This window comes from Uranotaenia lowii, chromosome 2, assembly GCF_029784155.1.
Source record: "Uranotaenia lowii strain MFRU-FL chromosome 2, ASM2978415v1, whole genome shotgun sequence".
Lineage (NCBI taxonomy): Eukaryota > Metazoa > Arthropoda > Insecta > Diptera > Culicidae > Uranotaenia > Uranotaenia lowii.
This window is the reverse complement of record NC_073692.1, coordinates 23,165,863-23,185,705: the sequence shown is the minus strand read 5'-3', so window position 1 is coordinate 23,185,705 and position 19,843 is coordinate 23,165,863. Positions and strand designations below refer to the sequence as shown.

Sequence of the window (19,843 nt, the reverse complement as noted above, 5' to 3'; positions counted from 1 at the left end):
GGGCCTGTCCATGGTTCTATGGATTCCGGGGCAGCGATCACTTCTCACCTGGTTACAATGTGCTAGTCAACACAGTACCGTATCGTTTGGTTGTTCTTTGTGGAGTGATCGCATTAGCTGTCGGCCATTGCCCCGGATCCGGACTTTCGGCTCATCCTGGAATTCCGCCCCATTGCGCCTTTTTCGAAGCCCGCCTATGGCTGCCCATTTGTGCGTTCGATCAGCGCCATCTGTTCGTCAGCGTATTGCCCGTCCATTACCTTAGCCATTATTTGCGTATGGCGTCAGTGGTTTAGGGTACGGTCCGCCTCCACTCCACACAGCGCTTCCTGTGCACATTTACATTTATGTACTACGATGATTCTCACTGACCTTGGGCTTCTCACACAACGCACTGGTTACAAGTTTCAAGACTAAAAAGCTCTCCTCTAACGACTTGAGGTCTGCTTGTGTTGGATCGAGGCGAAACAATACCAAGCGTGAAATGGTACCATGCGGAGAGGCAACACGTGAAATGAAACTATGTACATCGATCCGAGTGACTCATCCGCCAGCGACCTGGTTTAGGAAGTCACTCTACTGAGAGTATTCCGCGACGTAAATACTCTTCACCCTAAAATTATTGTCTTATCCCCGCAGCTTCCATCTTAAGCGGCGCATTCTACTCAGATATTCCATGGCAGTGGAGGTATCCTACGCTTCGTTTGCGACGCACCTAACAGCTCGGCATACGCATAAGGTAGAGTCTTACCTTCGTATGTTTTACTGCTAGGTTCGGACGCACTCGATTCGAAAGCCCCCCGCCTAAAAGGAGGGCTCCCAGCAGCCTGGTCTTCCTTTGGTTGGAAACTTTTGGACATATAACCCTAGGCTTTGTTTCCGCCATGTGCCGAATCGAGAGCAGCTTATTCTAGACTCGCACCTGTAACAATCTCAGCACACGTTCGGTTTTTAAACGCTCACGCACGACTCAGATAAATCTCGACGATTAGGTCGTCCTACCTGACTCAATGGTCCCAAATACCCGACGACGACAGGACGCAACTCTACCCGAACATATTCCGCGGCATGAATACTCTTTCCCCTACGAATTCAACTGCAGAGAAAGTATTTATTGTCTTATTACCGCAGCTTCTGTCGCAGGAAGTGTGTTCTACTTGGATACCCAGCGACGGTTACGTGGGAGATATCCTACACAACGTATGCAGCGTATCTGGCAGGTCAGCAAAGATGGCCGTCTCCTAGCTTGGGCACATGTCAAAATAAATCTGTCCTTTGAGGCTAATGAGTTTTTTTTTCATTTTCAGTTTTCGTTTTCTATAGTTATCATTTTTTTAATTTTTATGAGTTATCAATCAATCAAAAAAAGAATCGGTTTCATAAACCGAATGATTTTGGCCGTTCAAAATAAAGAGGTTTTTCCTTAAAGTTTTTTTTTCGACAAACGACACCAGCTAAGCCATTTACCCGGGGTTTATTATCAGATAAGCTCTGTGACAGAAGAAGCTAAGATGAGTTAGAAGAGAGAAAAAGAAAACACAAACAGTACGCCAACAAACTTTGAAGGCTTCCCTTCAAATCGAACCCACAGGCACGAGGCATAGGCAAAGTTTAATTCAAAACTTTTTGTCACCGGACCCTTCTCCCAAGTTTTGACGTATGTCAAATTTGGAAAGATAATTTCTGCCACACCGTTTTCCCACCTTCGTCATATTTAGTATACTTTCTTTTAAATGATGGTTAAAAGCAACGAGGTTGCTATTGTTTTGCGGGTTATTGGGTTTTTTAGGCCGTTTCATTATCGTAGGAAATTGTTTATTTCTATAAATTATTCAAACGAGCCCCGTAAGTTTGACAGTAGGTAAACAGATAATCGAAGATAAACTTATTGGAAGGCCTCGGGAATAATTCACCGGGAAAATTGGTAGGTAGGTACAAATCAAGAAAAAAGAAGATCACATCACGAAAAACAAAACCCATGAATCTCCCAAAGGAGACGGGAGAGATATACACAGAGATATCATTTCCACTGCTGTAAGACAGAACAACAACAATATCGAATAGACAGTAACAAAATAACAGAAAGGTGTTCGGGAGGGAAAAGGTTATGGGGAAATTTTCCCTCTGACAGATATCGTTATCCCATTCAGAAGAAGCGTTTACCTTTCCATCAGCATACGACGTCAGAGGTTTTTCCTTCCTTGTTATTTCTCGGCAGTCGTCGTTGTTGTTGTTGGCATTGTCCTACTAGCTAGCTAGCCCGTTGACAGAGTCCCCAAAGAACAACGGATCCACATCAGTCAGTTGTCTTGGAACCGTCACAGCTTCCTTGAGACTAGTATGGGAAAGTGTGGGTGTTGAGAGGGAGATGTGAGGGCGAGCTGCAACCGATTGAGTGTTGACAATTTCAATAATCCTCGTTCCTTTTGTGGTTCTTTGGCGTTGGGTTGAGTTAGGTTTTTTTTTCGTTGTCTCTCTGTTTGTGTTCTTTTTATTTTTTTTTATCGTTTCGGGACCAGGAGGATATACACACGCATACAGTGATGAATAATTCAACACACTTCCTCCGAGAAAGCACAACTTCTTCGTGGCCAACACTCTTCGAAGATTCACTACCCGGGGAAGAAATTTCTTACTTCGATTGACGATGATCTTTTGTGAGCTTTTTTTATTTTCAAGGGAACGCTCTGACTTGTGGGGATCTATCGATTCTTGGGGAGTATTGAGGTGGTTAGGGCGTTTGAGGGGCAAATTGATTAGGGATCAGGTGTGTACACATTTCACGGGACATAACTGTGCCTTTTTGCGAGGGACTGCCTCAAAAGTGAAAAATAAACACTCTCGTTTCGCACAACAGCAAATTCAATTACGATCGGGTCGTTTCAAACTTTTCTATAGTGATGATTTTATGCACCGAGGGGACTTTTTCCCCCACTTGAAAGAAACACACAATAAACACTCGGCCTCTCAGGGATGCCTTTTTTCACTGGCTAGGCCGTAAGAGGGTGGTTGACAGATTGTAACAGTGGGCAATTATCCCAATTAGCACCTTTTCCACGGGAGGAAAACCACAGCCTCGTCGCTGAGAGGCGGGGGAGTCAATCACACAGAAATGCGGTTTGGCGAATTCCTCTCAACAGTTCGACTTATGTAATCTAGCTAGAGGTAATCACTCGCGGTTTAGCGGAGCTTATCATTTTTCTTCACTATGATTAGAGTACGATTTCCTGATGAAAACTTCAGATAATCCTAGAGTTATTTGCAGGTTCTATTACTTCGATTCCATCATCCTGGCTAGGAATCGCTCACTCACTCACACAATCGAAACAGACTCGCACGAGAGCACTCCCGATTGAGCTCCACTGCCAATAAACTCTGCGAGAGCCAAGAGGATTGTGCTACACGCGATACCAGTCGGAAAAATAGAGCATCAATTCGATATGCACACACACTTTTCATCCGTCTGCATTTCCCAGAATAGGGGAAAAACATATAGATAAACTTTCTATTTTTACTTTCACCCCTTTCGGGTGTCGGCTGCCCCAGCAATTTGTTGGCCTCAATTTATGGTCACCCCCATTGGAATCGCTCCAAAAAATCACTCTGCCAAGAACACACAACAAGTGCTGGACTTCAACAATCCAGCATCCAACACAAGAGCTTTCCTACTGAGGAAGCTGCGAAAAATTTCCCGATCGTCTCGGGTACGTGTTTACGGCACGCGGTGACGTCACTCACTGGCACTGACTTCTGAAAACTGGACTGAGCCCATCACGAAAGCAGCCAACTAGCAGCAGCAGCATCTCACCGACTGCTACCAGATGAAACTAGTTGGGTAGTTATTCTTTCACACCACAAACTATCCACCAGCAGGCTGACCAGGATGCTCCGGAGTTCTGTGGTCACACACAGCTTTTCGGGGCCGAACTACACTTGCCGATTGTTGTGGTGAATGCTTGCCGCTTTCCGAAGCACAAAAAGGAGCCTTCAATGAATCAGCCCCAACGACAAGCCACAGACAACGAAGAAGACCATAAAACGGGAGTCCTCGCCCTTCAAACAAAATATGAAATGCGGTCAGGATGCTGCTGCTCCCAGAAACAAAACCGAACCTCCGCACATATGGTTATTACCTGACGGCGGCGGCGGAGGCGACTACGGCCAAACATCAAGAAGAGAACCAACTCTAGACGGATGCTGATACCGATACGGGTGTAGCAGCAGCGAGCACTTTAAACGTACATGGAGGAGGAAGCACCTCCACCTAAATAACTAACCCTTAAGCAAGCAAGCAAGCAAACAGCCAGAAACAAAAATCACAGAACCTACTCCTACAACCTACAACATCGCGGCGAGTGTCGCGGTTGTCAGTGGGAGCTGCGGATGTGCTTCCGCGCCGCTTTGATACACACGTGTGCGCTCCGAACTTCCGCTCCCGTGGCGGAGCGGGCGTCGCGGTTGTTGCACAGCAAAGAAAAGTTGCTCCCCAGAAAGCTCCCAACACCCTGAGCTCCAGAAATTTGCTAGTAAAAAGTATAGGTAGAAAGTGAGTTCGGTTCGTGTGAGGGTTGAGGTTCGAGGTGGTTTTTGTCGGTGCTGTTGTTTTTGTTATTAGCTCCAGCTTCAGCTTCAGCCATCGCACGGTATGACAGTCGGGGGAAGACACAAAAAAGAAGCTTCTCCCAGTGTGTATTGATGTGTGGGGTTTTCCCGTTTTATTTTCTTTTGCTTGCTTTCTCTTCCTATGTCCTGTTTTTGCTGGCTATATTGCTGCTACTGTTGTTGGTGGTAATCCATTATGCTCACCAGCTGAAACTGTTCGGTATGGAGACCAGTCAGTGGGGGCACTAGGGACAGGATAATAAATTTTGCGTTTTCCTTCTTCCCTAGAAAGATTCGTAGTTACACCGTAGTTTTCGAAAGAAGTTATAACGAGGTTATGCATTGATTCACTCGGACATTGATTTATGGATCATCCCACCATTCGTAGGGCGGTAAGAGTGTCCATTATCAGCATCTCCTATTCTTGTAAGAGAATATTTCGAAAAACCGAGAAATAAACGAGTGTGACGTAAAATTCCAATCTTCCTATAAAAAATGCCTCTCAATAAAGTGGTTGACGAACGCAAACTAACAAAAATATTGTTTGCAAATCTATAACTACCATGAGTAGGGTGTTCTTGAATTTGTTGTGAAAGTTTTGTTTTTTGGTATAAACGAAAGAAGAATTTTACAGATTTTCAAATTGGGGCTAATGGCCACCTTAAGTAAACGCTTATTTAACCATAGAGAACAGCTATAATATGTGAATTACATCATTGTTTTGTGTTCAGACACTCAAATAGTCTATTGCCTCAATGGATGAAATTTGAAAAAGTAGAAAAAAAACTGTAGGGACATAATGGGAACCCCCCTGGGGCAGTATGAGTAACATTTTTCGGGCCACGATGAGTGTTTTCTGTCGGGGAATCTAGCAGCGAATTCGACTCGATGAAGTCAACTGAATAATATAGCTGCAGCTTGACTTGTTTCATCTGACGATTTGGCCTATTAGTAAGGTGTCGGAAAGGTTATCAGTGGACTCGAGTTCGATTCTTGGTCAAGGGTTTTTTTTTCTTCATTTATCATTCATGATCGATACATTTTGCACTAAACGGTGAGGCGTAGATTCATCAAACAAAGCACTACTAAAATAATCTAGGTCTGTTTGTAGAATTAAAAGAATTAACACATGCTCATACATTCAGGCGCGGATCTAGAGGTTGCTCTTAGGGGGGGTGATTTAGTAAATTTAAAAAAAAAATGGCCAACATTTTTTGAGAGATTGGAAAAAATAAAACTGTGGCAGGAAAAATGTTGATGATAGAGATGAAGAGAATTCAGCAGCATGTGAATAATGTTAATCACAATTTTAAAAAAATTGTTCAAAGAATTCTGTTCATCTGTTTGTGGCTGGCTTAGTCTTAGGCTAAAGAAGACAAATGTTTTTTTTTGACTGGTATGAAGTTGAATTTACGTTTATTTATCTAGTTGGGGCTATGGAATGACCATTTGTTTATTTTTATCAGATTATAAATCCATTAGCAATTTAATTTTGAAAATCTTACTTTTTTTATTTTCAGTCAAAAATAAATCTGTTGGTATGATTTCAACTTACTCAAATGAGCATCGCTGGTTTTAAAGTTGTAGCTACGTCTTATTAATTTTGAAACTACCTGTTACAATACTTGGGTAAAAAAAACCATTTAAACAAGTTTCAATTATATTTAATCGAAATATTTTCCCTTTGAGTACCAACTTTTATCCGTATGCTGCTTCATTACTTATCGAAGCTCGTCAATGTATTTAATAAATAATTTTACATATTTTTCTCTTGAAAGTCCATTAAAATATTAATTTCAAGACGTGAATCAAAAAACAATCTCAAACAAATAAACATTTAAAATACAAATAAGCAAGATTCTATACAAATAAAATATAGATTGCTAAGCATAATATTTTTTTTTAAAGAGGTTTGCTGAATAGATTCGTTAATTTATATTTTATCGAACACTTACAGCGTTTTTTTTTCAGAGAGTTTTGAAAAACAAGTCAGTGACTAATAACAAGATATAAAAATTGAACAGTTTTATTAACAGCGTGGTTGACTACAAAGAGCGGACAGACTTTACAAAAAAAACCTTGCTCAGTTTGGAAAAAAACTAGCCAACTTTTGAATGTTTCCAAATGCATTGCACTTGCGTAACGTTTTTCTTTCTCAGCACTCAGCACTCAGCAAATTGTGGCGGAGGTACCCAGTGTCTAGTTAAAATATTAAGCTTTGTGATATCATCAATAGTTGAGTAAGAGTTTTTTGACAGTTCTTACGAACACTTGACTACGTATGCGGATAAGAAAAAGAAAAATAACGTCCAAAATTTAAGTTAACAAAACGTTGATGTCCGTTCAAGGACATGATCGCTTTTGAGGTTATTTTCCCACAGTTAAAAAGAGTGACTGAAAAGGTCAGAATTATGTCACGAATAATTCTAGCCGAAAATAGAACATATATTAAAAAATTTCATCTGTGAACCCAATAATTTTTTTTAAGAAAACCATCAAGTATGGTAAACATGCATAAATAAGAAATCATTTTATGATCAACTTGAAAATAAATGTTGGCTTCTTACAGGCCTTTCCAAGAAATCATTCAGAATTAGTCACTTTCAACCGACGTTTCTGGTACTGGCGCTTAAAACAACTCTGGATATCGCTTAATAAAGAAAACCAATCTGCTGTCATGCTCAATCAAATTCCTTAAAGAGTAAGGTTCAAGCTTTATTCCTTTTGCACGCTCGAAGCCAACACGAAGTTATGCATGCGCAAACGCATACGCATAAATTCAAGCATATTTTTGAGCAGCTATTGGATTCTTATGCACGCGTAAAAATGGTAATGTCTATGTGAGGATATTTTGACACATGAAAAAGTTATATTTCATCTAAATTGAGTTAAAAAATTTGTGATCATTTTAATGATTATTAATTTTTTCCGCCTGGGGGGGGTGATCACCCCCATCACCCCCCCCCCCCCCCCCGTAGATCCGCGCATGCATACATTATGTTTCTGGTGTTTTGTTTGACGGATGATATTACTAGCCGTATGATGTAACAATCAAAAAAATCAATGATGAATGATAAATGAAAAAAAATCACCTTGACTAGGAATCGAACTCCAGTCTACTAATTGCCTCTCCGACACCTTACCAATAGGCCAAATCGTCAGATGAAACAAGTCAAGCTGTAGCTTTATTGTTCAGTTGACTTCATAGAGTTGAATTCGATGCTAGATTATACGGCAGAAAATGCTAATCTTGCCCTGATTAATAGTGCTCGCACCAGGTCAACAAATTTAGGTAAAAAGGCGTTTTAAAATTGGTTAAAGTGAAAAATCAAAAACATTATGATGGTGAAAATTTAGAAACAATGTGTAAATCATGTTGCAGTGCGTACATATCAGATCAAGATGATTTAAATATCATAAAAGCTTATTTGGTGGTGCTCAAAAATTATAATATTTTCGTCACTTGAGAACCTAGCTGATTATTATTTAATATTTCTGTAAAGATGAAAAGAATATTTCTTTTTGGGTGAAAAATAAATACTATAGGTAGTACGAAACAAATCCTAATGAAAATTTGTTTTAGAAAATACGTACTTATGTAGAAAAAAGGAGTGCTTATTATGCCCTGGGTGCTCGTTATGCTCTTATCTCCCCTACTCGGGTTATATTTGAAATTTTAAATGGAACAACGCGAAAATTTGATCGAAGAATGCCACTGTTTTTGGTTTCTTGAATATTTTGCTCTCAGGCAATGCAAATGAAATTACAATAGATATATGAAGCCTACTGAGAAATTTTCTGGCTACAAATTTGCCCAAGACGGCAAAGCGGTAGGGATAGCGAGAAATTAGTTATAACGTCTCAAACAGAGCATTCTATATCATGAAAAGATACTAGCAACACTGACAGATTTTCCGACCAATTCTTAAATATATTATTTCTACAAGAAAATAGTTGATTTTAAAGCATTGAAATGTTCCGATAAAATTATCGTTACTAAATTTTTTTATCATTTTTCAATGAATAGGGCTACCAGAAATTAAAAAATAATAGATGCAATGATTTTGTCAAAATCACTAGAATCTAGTGGTTCTTGTGATCCAACGAACTATTTGAATAGACAACTGCATTTTTAGGCGTTTTCTAGTATTGCAACAGGTCTTGAAGGGTTCTTAAGAGATTTTCCTCTAGTACTCAGGAATTTGACATTTGAGCTTTAATACTTTATCAAACTGCTTAGTTTCTTCATCCAAATGACGGAAAATAATAAAAAACATTTTCACATAATGAAACACATTTTTTTTTAATGAACCCAAAAAAATCTTCTAATTGAAAATTATTGATTTTTTATATCAGTAAAACACTATATTTCTACTTGGTCAGTAGAGAAAAACAAAATTATATCAAGATGAGATATTTTGATATTCAATTTTTTCCAATCAAAATCTTCTTTTACATAAAAATGGAGGCGTTTTCTTTGTAACATCATCGCGTATAAACGGACGGTCGGAATGAAATGAAATTTGGTATCCGAGTGTTTTCCGGATCAGATATGGTTTGTATAATAGTTTTTAGAATCTCACTTTTTATGGAAGGGGAGCTCCCATAAAAAATCAAATCCTTTTGCTATCTTCTTATATATAATAATGGAGGCGTTTTCTTCGTAACACCATCACTCACGTATAAACGGTCGGTCGGAATGAAGTGAAATTAGATACCCGAGGGTTTTTCGGGTCAGTGATGGTTTATATAATGGTTTCGAGAATCTCTCTTCCATACAACATAAACTTGAAATGGGACATAACTCGAGCAGCTTTAAGACGATTTTCATGGAAACTAATTCACGAGCACGAGGAAATAATAGATGTGCAGATTAAGTTAAACATTTTCTAACGATTTATTAAGTCAAAGGTAAAACGAAATTTACCGGGTCAGCTAGTCTCTTCAAAAATAATAAGAGGTATTTCAGAATTTTCAAATTTTGTTGGCTCCTGAAAATCATCAGGAAGAAATTCTTTGATTGCATTGCAACATCAGTTCACAACAAATGAATGAGAAGTATAATGGAACGAACTCACCAATTGTTGAAGTAGCATGTTTGTTTCCTCTTGAAGCGAATCATTCAACGATGTCACGAAGTGAACGAAATCAAAGGAGAATAGGGTCGGGCAATATAAATTGATCACTGCATTGTCCACTTTTTCCAGAAAAAACACAATTTTACAATAAGAAACTTGTTAAACTTCAAAAATTTAATTTTCACCGCGCCGGAACGGAAAAAAACACGTGCGATACTAATAAACCATCGCCTACTTCCTCTTGATATGTTCAACAAATTGTTACATAAACCCATCTCAACGAGATATTATTAACTTATTCAGATATAGATTTGATATCAAAATCTGCGTTTTGGTCTTTTAGAAAAAAAATGATTATATCTTTTTTGATACAATCAGTTGTTTTTTTCTGCCGGGCAAGCAAATGCTTCGAAAACTTTCATTGGAAGTTGGAAGGTCTCATTCCAATGCACCAGGCATGGTTCTGTGGTAGCGTGCCCGCCTCTCAACCTGCAGGTCGAAATTTGAATCTCCTGACTGGTACCCGAACTTTTCTAGAATTGTTAAAATTATAAAGAATGCATGAAAGTTTGAGTACAAGTCAGGTATTCAATATTTTTGCATTTTCGGTGGTCTAAATTTTATCTGATTAAGATATAATCTTGATATAATGCTATCAAGGGGTGATATAATTTAGTTATGCTTGCAAGGAATCTTTTTTATACTTTGAGATATTTTAGCATCCTACGAGTACTAAATTATATCTAATTTTGATAGGAAAAAAATGAATATCAAAATATCTCATCTTGATCGTCGACTGAAAAACTTGCAAAAAGATGAAGGCACAGGTTGTTAAATTTATGGAACGTTGTTATTTATTTTATTTTAGACCTACTCATTTCTTATGATAAACTTTAGCTATTTTTATCGAGATACGTCCTATAGATCATTTCACACTTATTTTCATCAGTAAACAGACAGTAAAGTGAACAATACATCGCAAATAGGAGGAATCAAATGATCAACTTACAACATAATAGCCAAATATGGGACAGCTTTGCGGGTACATTTAATGCCAAATATACTCGCAAGAATGCATCAGCAAATTCGAAAGCAAAACATTGGTCGAAATTTTACAACAATTATCCTAATATCTGTGAAGAAAGAATGAAAAAGGTAATGTTTAAACCGAGAAATCCACGAAACTTTTAAAAAATCTTTAAGGGAGGAGTAGGGTCTAAGGAATAGAAAAAAAACGCCATTTTCACTTTTTTTAGAGCTATCTTCCAAACAAATGTATTCAATATTTTTGCATTATACAAAGCATTGTTAAAAGAACATTTAAAAATTTTTTCGTAGAAAAATATTGAAAAATGAGCCGGTGACGGAGCACTTTCGAGGATGCCTTTTAGAAAACAGGATTTGCGGTGGACACTGTATCTCAGCACAGAATCATCTGAAGTCAAAAAATCAGAGCAAAATATTTTTAATAGATGTTTTTCTGGACCCCATCGATTTTATTTAACTTAAAAAAAAATTTTATGAAATTTTTGTGGCTGTTTGAAGTAAAAACTACGATTTTTCACGAAAAAATCCGCCATTTTTTATCTGTAAAATCTCCCCAAAGTAAAAAAAAAAAAGAAAAACGTTGGGGTCTGGTATTTTATGTGTAAAAAATATGTTCCAAATTTGAAAAGAATCGTTGAAGTAGTTTTCGAATGACGATGTCCACGGACTTTAAAAATGTGCTTTCGAGAAAAACGCGTTTGAAGTTTCTGCTCTTTCTCTCTTGCAGTATTAGATAAGCGAAGATAAAGGCCTATAATTTCTACTGTTTTGCTTCGATTGACTAGAAAATTTGACACACAATTCTTGAAATGTTTTACAATAAGAAAATAAAAAAATAAAAAAAATCGATTTTTTGAAAGTGTTAGACCCTACTTCCCCCTTAAAGACGTTTTTCTTGTTTCGTTGTTTTTTCATATGGGACATACTTGCCAGCAGCGACAGTAAATCAAATAATTAGAATTGCATCAAACTCACTTAAAAGTGAATTTTTGAACCGGTATTCGGAAAAGTGTTGTTCATACTTTTGGATAAAACTCGATGGACCTGATGGCTGCCATTATTTTTCGTATGATTTGAAATAGACTCAAACGTTGGGATGAGCAGAAACCTAGGCGGTGGTATATTCTTGTGCTGGTGACTTTTTGCAAATCCAGAAAAGCTTTCTTCAGTGTGAACTCTAACAAAGCTGTGTTCGAAAATTTCGATAAAATGATGAAAATTGGCCCCTATAAACATGGTTAATCGATATTGAGCCATCATTTAGTTAAAATGCAATATAGGGCTGCCATCTACAACATGAAATTTTATTAATAGTGTTTAACTGATATGAAAAATCAATAGTTTCTAATGAGAAGTCTGTTTTGTTATTCAAACTGAACCCAGAATTTGTGTTTCATCATTTCCCGTTATTTGAACGAAAAAACTAAGCAGTTTGACAAAGTATTAAAGCGTTTATGCGGAAACGTGCAAGTGAATTTTTAAATTAACAGATCACATTGGAGTTAGAACCAAGTGCAACAAATTGGAGTTGGTGCCATTTGTCTCCACGTGCTCACATTTGAACGCAACAAGCATAGATTTGTCGGTTTTTAAACGTGATTGTATACAAAAATTTAATCCCGTGCTACGCAAAAGGCAAAACAAAAAACAAAAAACATATAAAATATATTCTGGTTGTATTCAATTATGAGTGCATGGATACAAATGGCCCCATCTCCAATTTGAGCACTTGGTTCAAGCTTTAATGCGATCTATTAGATTAAAAATCTACTTGAACGTTTTTGCAATAAACTCTCGTGAAGTTTAACAAAATAGGAAATTTTTAGTTGCAATAAGTTTGCTAGGAAACATCGTAAAATGTTGAAATCTTGTGCCTTGGCACTACCTTTTTTAAATATTCCTTGGATAGTCTCCTATAATTTTGCCTCCATGCCGGTTGTTGATATTTAAAGGTTGTTATTTGTCATCAAACCTGGCAACAGCGAAATTTCCATATTATTGTTTGACATTCGAGCTGTTAAGTAGATGGCCCATAAATCGAACTGCTTTTTCATAGTAGACTTTGACTTTTTTATCGTTTTAAGTAATGAGGCACGTTTGAAGGAGTAATTGTTCTGGAAACACATTAGATCTAAAATGAAAGACAATAACTTTCGGAAAAAGTTCCACTTTTTGCCCTTTCATACCACTGTGCACTACACCCAAAATTCAGTCTCTGTTCCAATGGCGTGTAATCAATTACATAGCATCATTGGTACAAGAAGATAACGCGACCGGTGCTGATTCGATTTGCGTCCACCGGCATTAGCCTCCCAGCGCAACCAAATTGCGTATGGTTTTCACGTTCCTCCCTATCGCATCACAAGATGAAGAAGGATGGAAATAAATACCGGCCTACACCAGGCAGTCAGCGAACCGAGCATTGTGCTTGTGTAGCAAAAGCAACAACAAAAATATTCCTTCAATTCAATCCGCCGGCAAACAACCACGGCATAGCTGTGCGTGTGTATGTAGTAGAAGCAACAAAAAAACATAGCTTGAATTCAATCCACCGGCCAAGCTGCACGGCTTTAGCAGCTGTGTATATGTAGCGTGTGTATGTAATAGCAGGCAGTAAGCGAACAGATCCCTGCAATGTTACACGATTTGTCTATGTATCGTGTGACCAACATCTTTTGAATATGTGCTCGTGAATCTCGTTTTTAAGCTTTTTTTTCCTCAGATTTAAGCTTTTTTTTTGCTTTGAGAGCATAGGAGACGAAAGCTTAAATCTGAGGAAAAAAGCTTAAATCTGTCAAAACGAGGGGAAAAAAAGGGGAAATCTGGAAGATGTGCTCCATACGGTTTGAATAGCGTTGCCGCCGCATGTAAGCGAAGCACAGTTCTCATTCAATGGGATTCCCGTTTCCTTCACTCCCGTTCCCTTTCCCGTTTCCATCACAAGACAAAAGACTACCTTGAAAGGAGGCCAAACGCCGGGAAACTACCGTTGTGCGTTTTTTTTGTGATTGATCGGTGGCAGAAAGCCTATGACAAATATCCCTCTTTCTGCATGAAGCTCAAATAGTTCACTGGTTAAAGTATCGGACTGGCAAGACGATATAATTAGTGATTTGAGTTCGACTCCCTTACGGCGCCGTGGTCATGCATCATTTTGGTTGGGAGCCGAGTCCTTATGACAGTTACGGTTTTTCAAACATAACGTTTTCGGCACAGTGCACATTTCAGCGCATTTTCGGCACAGAGAGTTGCTAAATAGGCATTGGAATTTTGCAACCTCTTCTATGGGTGTAGTATTCAAAATAAAGTGGCTAATTAAAGCAAAACAACGGTTTGTCCCGGTTAACAGAATATTGTAAAAACGAGTCCTCATTTAGCTGGATTTATTCACATTAATAAAAGAAGGAAATCAAATAAGGCTCAGTTTTTGAGAAATTGTTTTTTGTGTGTTTGTTTTTTTTGCAGTTTGATAAAAAAAAAATTAACGCTGCTGAAGTATATCGATAAAAAAAATTAAAACCCTACATGATACTTATTCAAATCCAAACCCTATCAGTTATTCTATTCCTAACCCTGAGCAAGCTATATCTCAATTCTGACTCAGATAATTGTCAAAAAAAGACTGGCAAATTGGATCTTAGGGCATAAAAAGCATGCAAATAGTTCTGGAAAAATTCAAGCTAAAATTAACAGAATAAATTAAGATGATTTTTTACTTCATACGTGTATCCTAGACTCCAATCTGTTTCCACCTGGAAGCATTTAAAGCACAAACACTGAGATAATTGCTCCCCAGCTTCATTCCTGCTGCCAACATTGCATTGGTGCTCTCACCATGTTCGCTCTCGCTCGCTCTTCTTACCGAGAGCTTAGGGCTTAGAGACAAGAAAATCGTTTCAAAACAATAACAATCCCCGCTCGCTTCAAGCCTGCCTCTTTCCCCCCGCCACATGGACCACATTACCTGCTAATGTTTGCTCATCCGACCGAACGATTTGGCCAAACAGACATGCTATTTTTCCATCAATGGGCAACCCATCTCCCGCACCAATGTGAAAATAACATCACATCCTTTAGAATTTTCCACATGCTTTTGAAATCGTTTTCTAAAAAGGGTGATTCATCTCGATTTTCCATTTACTCCCTCGCAGGCGGCAGCAGCATCAGCGAGCTTTTGGAAAATGTACACAAAACCAGGACAGCATTTTCCCGTCCTGTCATCACACACAAACGTCACCGCATCTCTGCAGATGGTCCCTCGTCCTGATTTTTTTCCGGTGTGTTTGTGAAATCTTAGAAAATTCACCACTAGCTGGAAAATATTCACCATCATCTCTCAGACACTTTCCGCGAGAATCGAAAGTACGCTCACGAGTTCCTTGTTTTCAATTTTCCGCGTGAAAGGAGAGACCCCATTTCCTCGACGATCGAAGGATGCTGCGGGAGCTCAGAAATGGCAGCTGAGTTCTTCCAACCACATCTACATATGCATGCAGCCTACGTATATGTCCACCTTCAATGAGTAGACAAAAATAAATTTACTTTTACGGTTTCCGCTCCCAGTCAGCAAGCCGGGTGGGTGGATTGTTGTGTGACAGGCTGGCTGAATGAATGTGTTGTGCCTCCCACGCACCTACACCGAAACGTGCTGATCTTTGACTATTTTGTGTGCTTCCATACTAGAGCCGGTTTGGGTTTGGGGTGCTTTTGTAGGGGGGGAGATGTTGTTGTTGTTTTTGCTGGAAAAGCTCTCATCAGCTGGTGAGTTCGTGCTTTCGGGAATGCTGGAGCGGAAATGGTTCTTGAAAAATTGCGGTGTATTTTTTTTTATTATTCACACATAACATAGATGAACAGTGTTTTAAGTGCTTTGAAGATTTTTGTGCCCTGCATTTGAATTTCTCAGACAAATTATATTTTGTGGATCAGCTCTACTTTTGATTGATATGGCGTGTGAAAGTTTTCAAACTCATTAGTTTGCCACCAATCATTGATAACTAATGGTCTGAAAAAGCTACATATCCTGTATTCAACGACGGTTTTAGATTTTCCTTAGATATTCTAGTTTCAGAGATTCCGAGATACAGAGATTATTATTCGATTACACTAGTTTACAGCATTTTTGAACTCAGTAAACTGAAGGTAATTTCTAATGTGAAATCGGGCGCTGAATCCGAAAATGAAATTCAAAAAAATCTCAGTAGAACCGTTTTTGAGTAATGCTCCAAATATGAAATTTCGGAAAAATTAAAAAAGTCCTTGTACTTAGATTGAAATATCTCGGACGGCACAACAGTAATTTGAAATCTTCCTTTTGCATATTGAAGGTGAATAAACTTTCTATCGATCATCTGAACACTGTTTTTGCGTTTGACCAACAGTATTGTTGATATTAGTGACTTTATTAGAAAAAAAAATTATAAAAAATACATTTTTTTCGAGAAAATTTTGTTTCAACGAAAGTTTTAGACTGGATGTTAGCATTTAAAAAATCTAATTTTCTTTTGCGCTTAAATGTCAATTTGAAACAAAGATTTAAAGTGGTAATTTATCAAAATCGGTTGAAAATTGAAGAAGTTATGGCTACTTTACCGTAATAGTATTTTTTGTAGTTTTTCATAATTTAACGAACCGCAGTACACTTATCATAGTATAGGAAGAATGAAACATGATAAATCTCACTCGTTCCAAGTCAAAATTGTTTATGAGCTTACCAAAAGGTCACATGCCAAGTTTCAGGAAGATCTGGCCATAGGGAGAGGTTGCTTGAGTCTCAAACGTGAATAAAATTTTAAGGTATTTTGCCCGGAAGGAGCGAAAAATACTGGTTTTTCATCAATAACTTCTTTCATCACTAGCTGATTGTTTTTTATGGTTAATTTTCTTAAAGCCTAATTTGAGACAAATATTTCACCCGAAGAATATAACTCGATTGAATTTGAAACAGAAAAGTTATTGCGATTCAAAGATTGTATTTTGGTCGAAAATTCTCGTATAAAACGCAAATGCGTAAAAAGTACTCATTGCGTGTTGGACAAAATTTGCGGCCTTTGAACTGCAATAACTTTTTTACTTCAAGTCCAATCGTGTTGCAGTCTTCGGGTGAAATATTTGTCTCAACTTAGGCTTTAAGAAAATTAACCATAGAAAACAATCGGCTAGTGATGATAAAAGTTATTGATGAAAAACCAGTATTTTTTGTTCCTCCCTGGCAGAAAACATAAAAATTTTATTCACGTTTGAGACTCAAGCAACCCCTCCCTATGGTCAGATGCTCCTGAAACTTGGCATGTGACCTTCTGGTAAGCTCATAAACAATTTTGACTTGGAGCGAGTGAGATTTATCATGTTTCATTCTTCCTATACTATGATAAGTGTACTGCGGTTCGTTAAATTATGAAACACTACAAAAATACTATTATGGTAAAGTAGCCATAACTTCTTCAATTTTCAACCGATTTTGATAAATTACCACTTTAAATCTTTGTTTCAAATTGACATTTAAGCGCAAAAGAAAATCAGATTTTTTAAATGCTACCATCGAGTCTAAAACTTTCGTTGAAACAAAAATTTCTCGAAAAAAATGCGTTTTTTATAATTTTTTTTCTAATAAAGTCACAAATATCAACCATACTGTTGATCAAACGCAAAAACAGTGTTCAGATGATCGATAGAAAGTTTATTCACCTTCAATATGCAAAAGGAAGATTTCAAATTACTGTTGTGCCGTCCGAGATATTTTAATCTAAGTACAAGAACTTTTTTAATTTTACCGAAATTTCATATTTGGAGCATAACTCAAAAACGGTTCTACTGAGATTTTTTTGAATTTCATTTTCGGATTCAGCGCCCGATTTTACATTGAAAATGTTGGTCAGTTAATCAAGTTCACGATTTTTTTTAAATTTTGTAAACTAGTGTTATCGATAAATTCATTCTACAGCAACGATTATAAAAGAGTAAAATCAGGCGTAACAGCTAACATGCTTCCAACTACTGCTTTAGTGTTGACAAAGTAATGCTGTGAAGAAAAAAAACACAAAAAAAACTTTGATTTCAATGTTTTTCATACAAGCATCCGTCGACACAAGGATGAATTCACTTATTGCTCGATAATACAAGGCAACCAAATTTAATTTTTTTAAAAGTTCAATAAGATATTTCCTCGAAAACTGTTTTTTTCGTATAACATTTTTGCTTGAACAATGCATGCATAAATAACAGTTTATAAATGGATAGGTTCTTTTAAGGTAAAATATCAAGTTTTCGACCGTTTTTGCTTTTTGCCAGAAAACTTATTCAAACAAACTTATGGACTAAAGTTTTTCATCTCATTTTTGATTGATTCTATGAATCAGACTTTTTTTTCTTAATTCTCTATTTTATTTAAGTCTCGAAACAAAGTTTTTATTCTCTTTTTGCTATAACCTTTTAATGGTCTAGTTTTCAACATTTAACTTATTTTAGATTTTTACACCAGAAGTTTTAGTTTTCGACAAAAACATTTACATTAACCTCCTTTGTTTACAAGGGAATATCATTATTTGCTTGTCTTTTTCAAGGCGTTTTTCACTATGGAAACAATATAAACATATAACCGCAGCAAGCTTTGTTTGGAAATTTTAGGTTTCTACATTTTTACACCTCCCATAACTTTTTTCGGTTATTCTGCTGAAAGAAATTGCAATAATTTTTTTTCTGAAGCGATCCATCCAGTCTTGAATTAACGCAACGAGTTTCAATTTTGTGTGTAAATTTGTATGAAAAAACAAAGTTGTTGATTCAAAAATCGCCAGAGATGTGCCATATGTGCTGAATGTTCCCAAAAATATAACTTTGGATGAAAAATATTTCTAGTTCTTGCAGTACAATTTATGGGAACAAAGCACAAACCTAACTTGTACCCTAGAAAAAATATTTGATGTTTTACAAATTATTTTATTTTTTTGGTTTTTGACAGCTTAGTTTATAGTTGTGATAGCTACTTTACACAGCCAGGGCTATAAAGCTTAAGAATAGTCAAAACCAAAAATCAAAGACCGACTTCATTTCAAGCCCATTTGAATTTCTTCTTCCATACAAATTTCCATACAAAATTGAAACACGTTGCGCTAAGTCAGGAATCAACCAAATCATCTCAAATTGTACACCTACGCTTAGTGACCCAAAAGGCATCGGAAAAACATATGTTAGTAAAAAGTTTTTTTTTTTGCAGCGGTCTACGTTTTACTTTAACCTTTTGATGGTCTAGTTTTCGACATTCACCTTATTTAAGTTTTCGACTTCAAAAGTTTTAAAAAGTATTCATCAAGAACTTTCCCACCTCCTTTGGTTGCCAGAGAATATTACTATTTGCATATTGAAATTGCTTGTCTACTTCAAGGCGTTTTTAAACCATCAGTATAAACATTCAGAGGAAGTTGGGTGACGAAAAATAAATTATAAGGTAAATTTACAGCACTAGTTTTCGACAGCTTTAAACATAGTTTTTATTTATTAAAATGTTAGCAAAAATATGAGCTATCCATTGGTTACTTTAATGTTGCTTATTGGAATTAAAGGTAAGTTTTTTTTTTATTTTACTTTTATACTCCTTCCCAAGATTTATGTGGCCTGAGCGAATTAGGACGACTTATTTAAAACCTAAAAAACTGTAGATTTAATTTCGATTTATTTAACACAAAATCCGAACAAATCTGAAGACAACCTACTGATTGTTCTGAAAAAAAAAATTAAATTAAGAAGATATTAGGGAAAAACACTTCAAATTTTAGCTAACTGAAAAAAGTAGTGCCCAATTTGAGTTTTTTTTATTAGTAAAGTAAGCAAATATAGCAAAATACGGACTGATTTTTATTATATTCAGGCGAATGGGCCAGACCATAGTTTGCTTTACTAAACCACTTTACTTTGTAAACCCTGGCAAGTTCGAACAAATCCGGGGAATCTGGAATGCTTACCCCACAACGAATGAAACATATAGATATTGACTTAATTTTTAAATAATAATATACTTTAGAAGCTCCTAGCCAGTCAAACATAAAGTTTCCGTTCTCCACATTTAAAAAAAAATGTTTCGACTTTTACTGCGACAGGAGTGACTGTTTCTTGGTATT

At 37.0% G+C, this 19,843-nt stretch overlaps 1 protein-coding gene across 11 annotated transcripts in view; it reads right to left on the bottom strand.

The window, feature by feature from the left end:
- The window catches only part of LOC129744023 (uncharacterized), a 724,779-nt gene that overhangs the window by 475,202 nt on the left and 229,734 nt on the right, over positions 1–19,843 (bottom strand). Inside the window, exon 1 of one of the 11 annotated variants that reach the window (XM_055736334.1) lies at positions 2,164–4,039. The exons of the other annotated variants lie outside the window; for them this stretch is intronic. The gene's annotated coding sequence lies outside the window, so the exon portion shown is untranslated. Of the gene's footprint in view, positions 1–2,163; positions 4,040–19,843 lie in introns of those variants that run through there. 11 annotated transcript variants of the gene reach the window in all.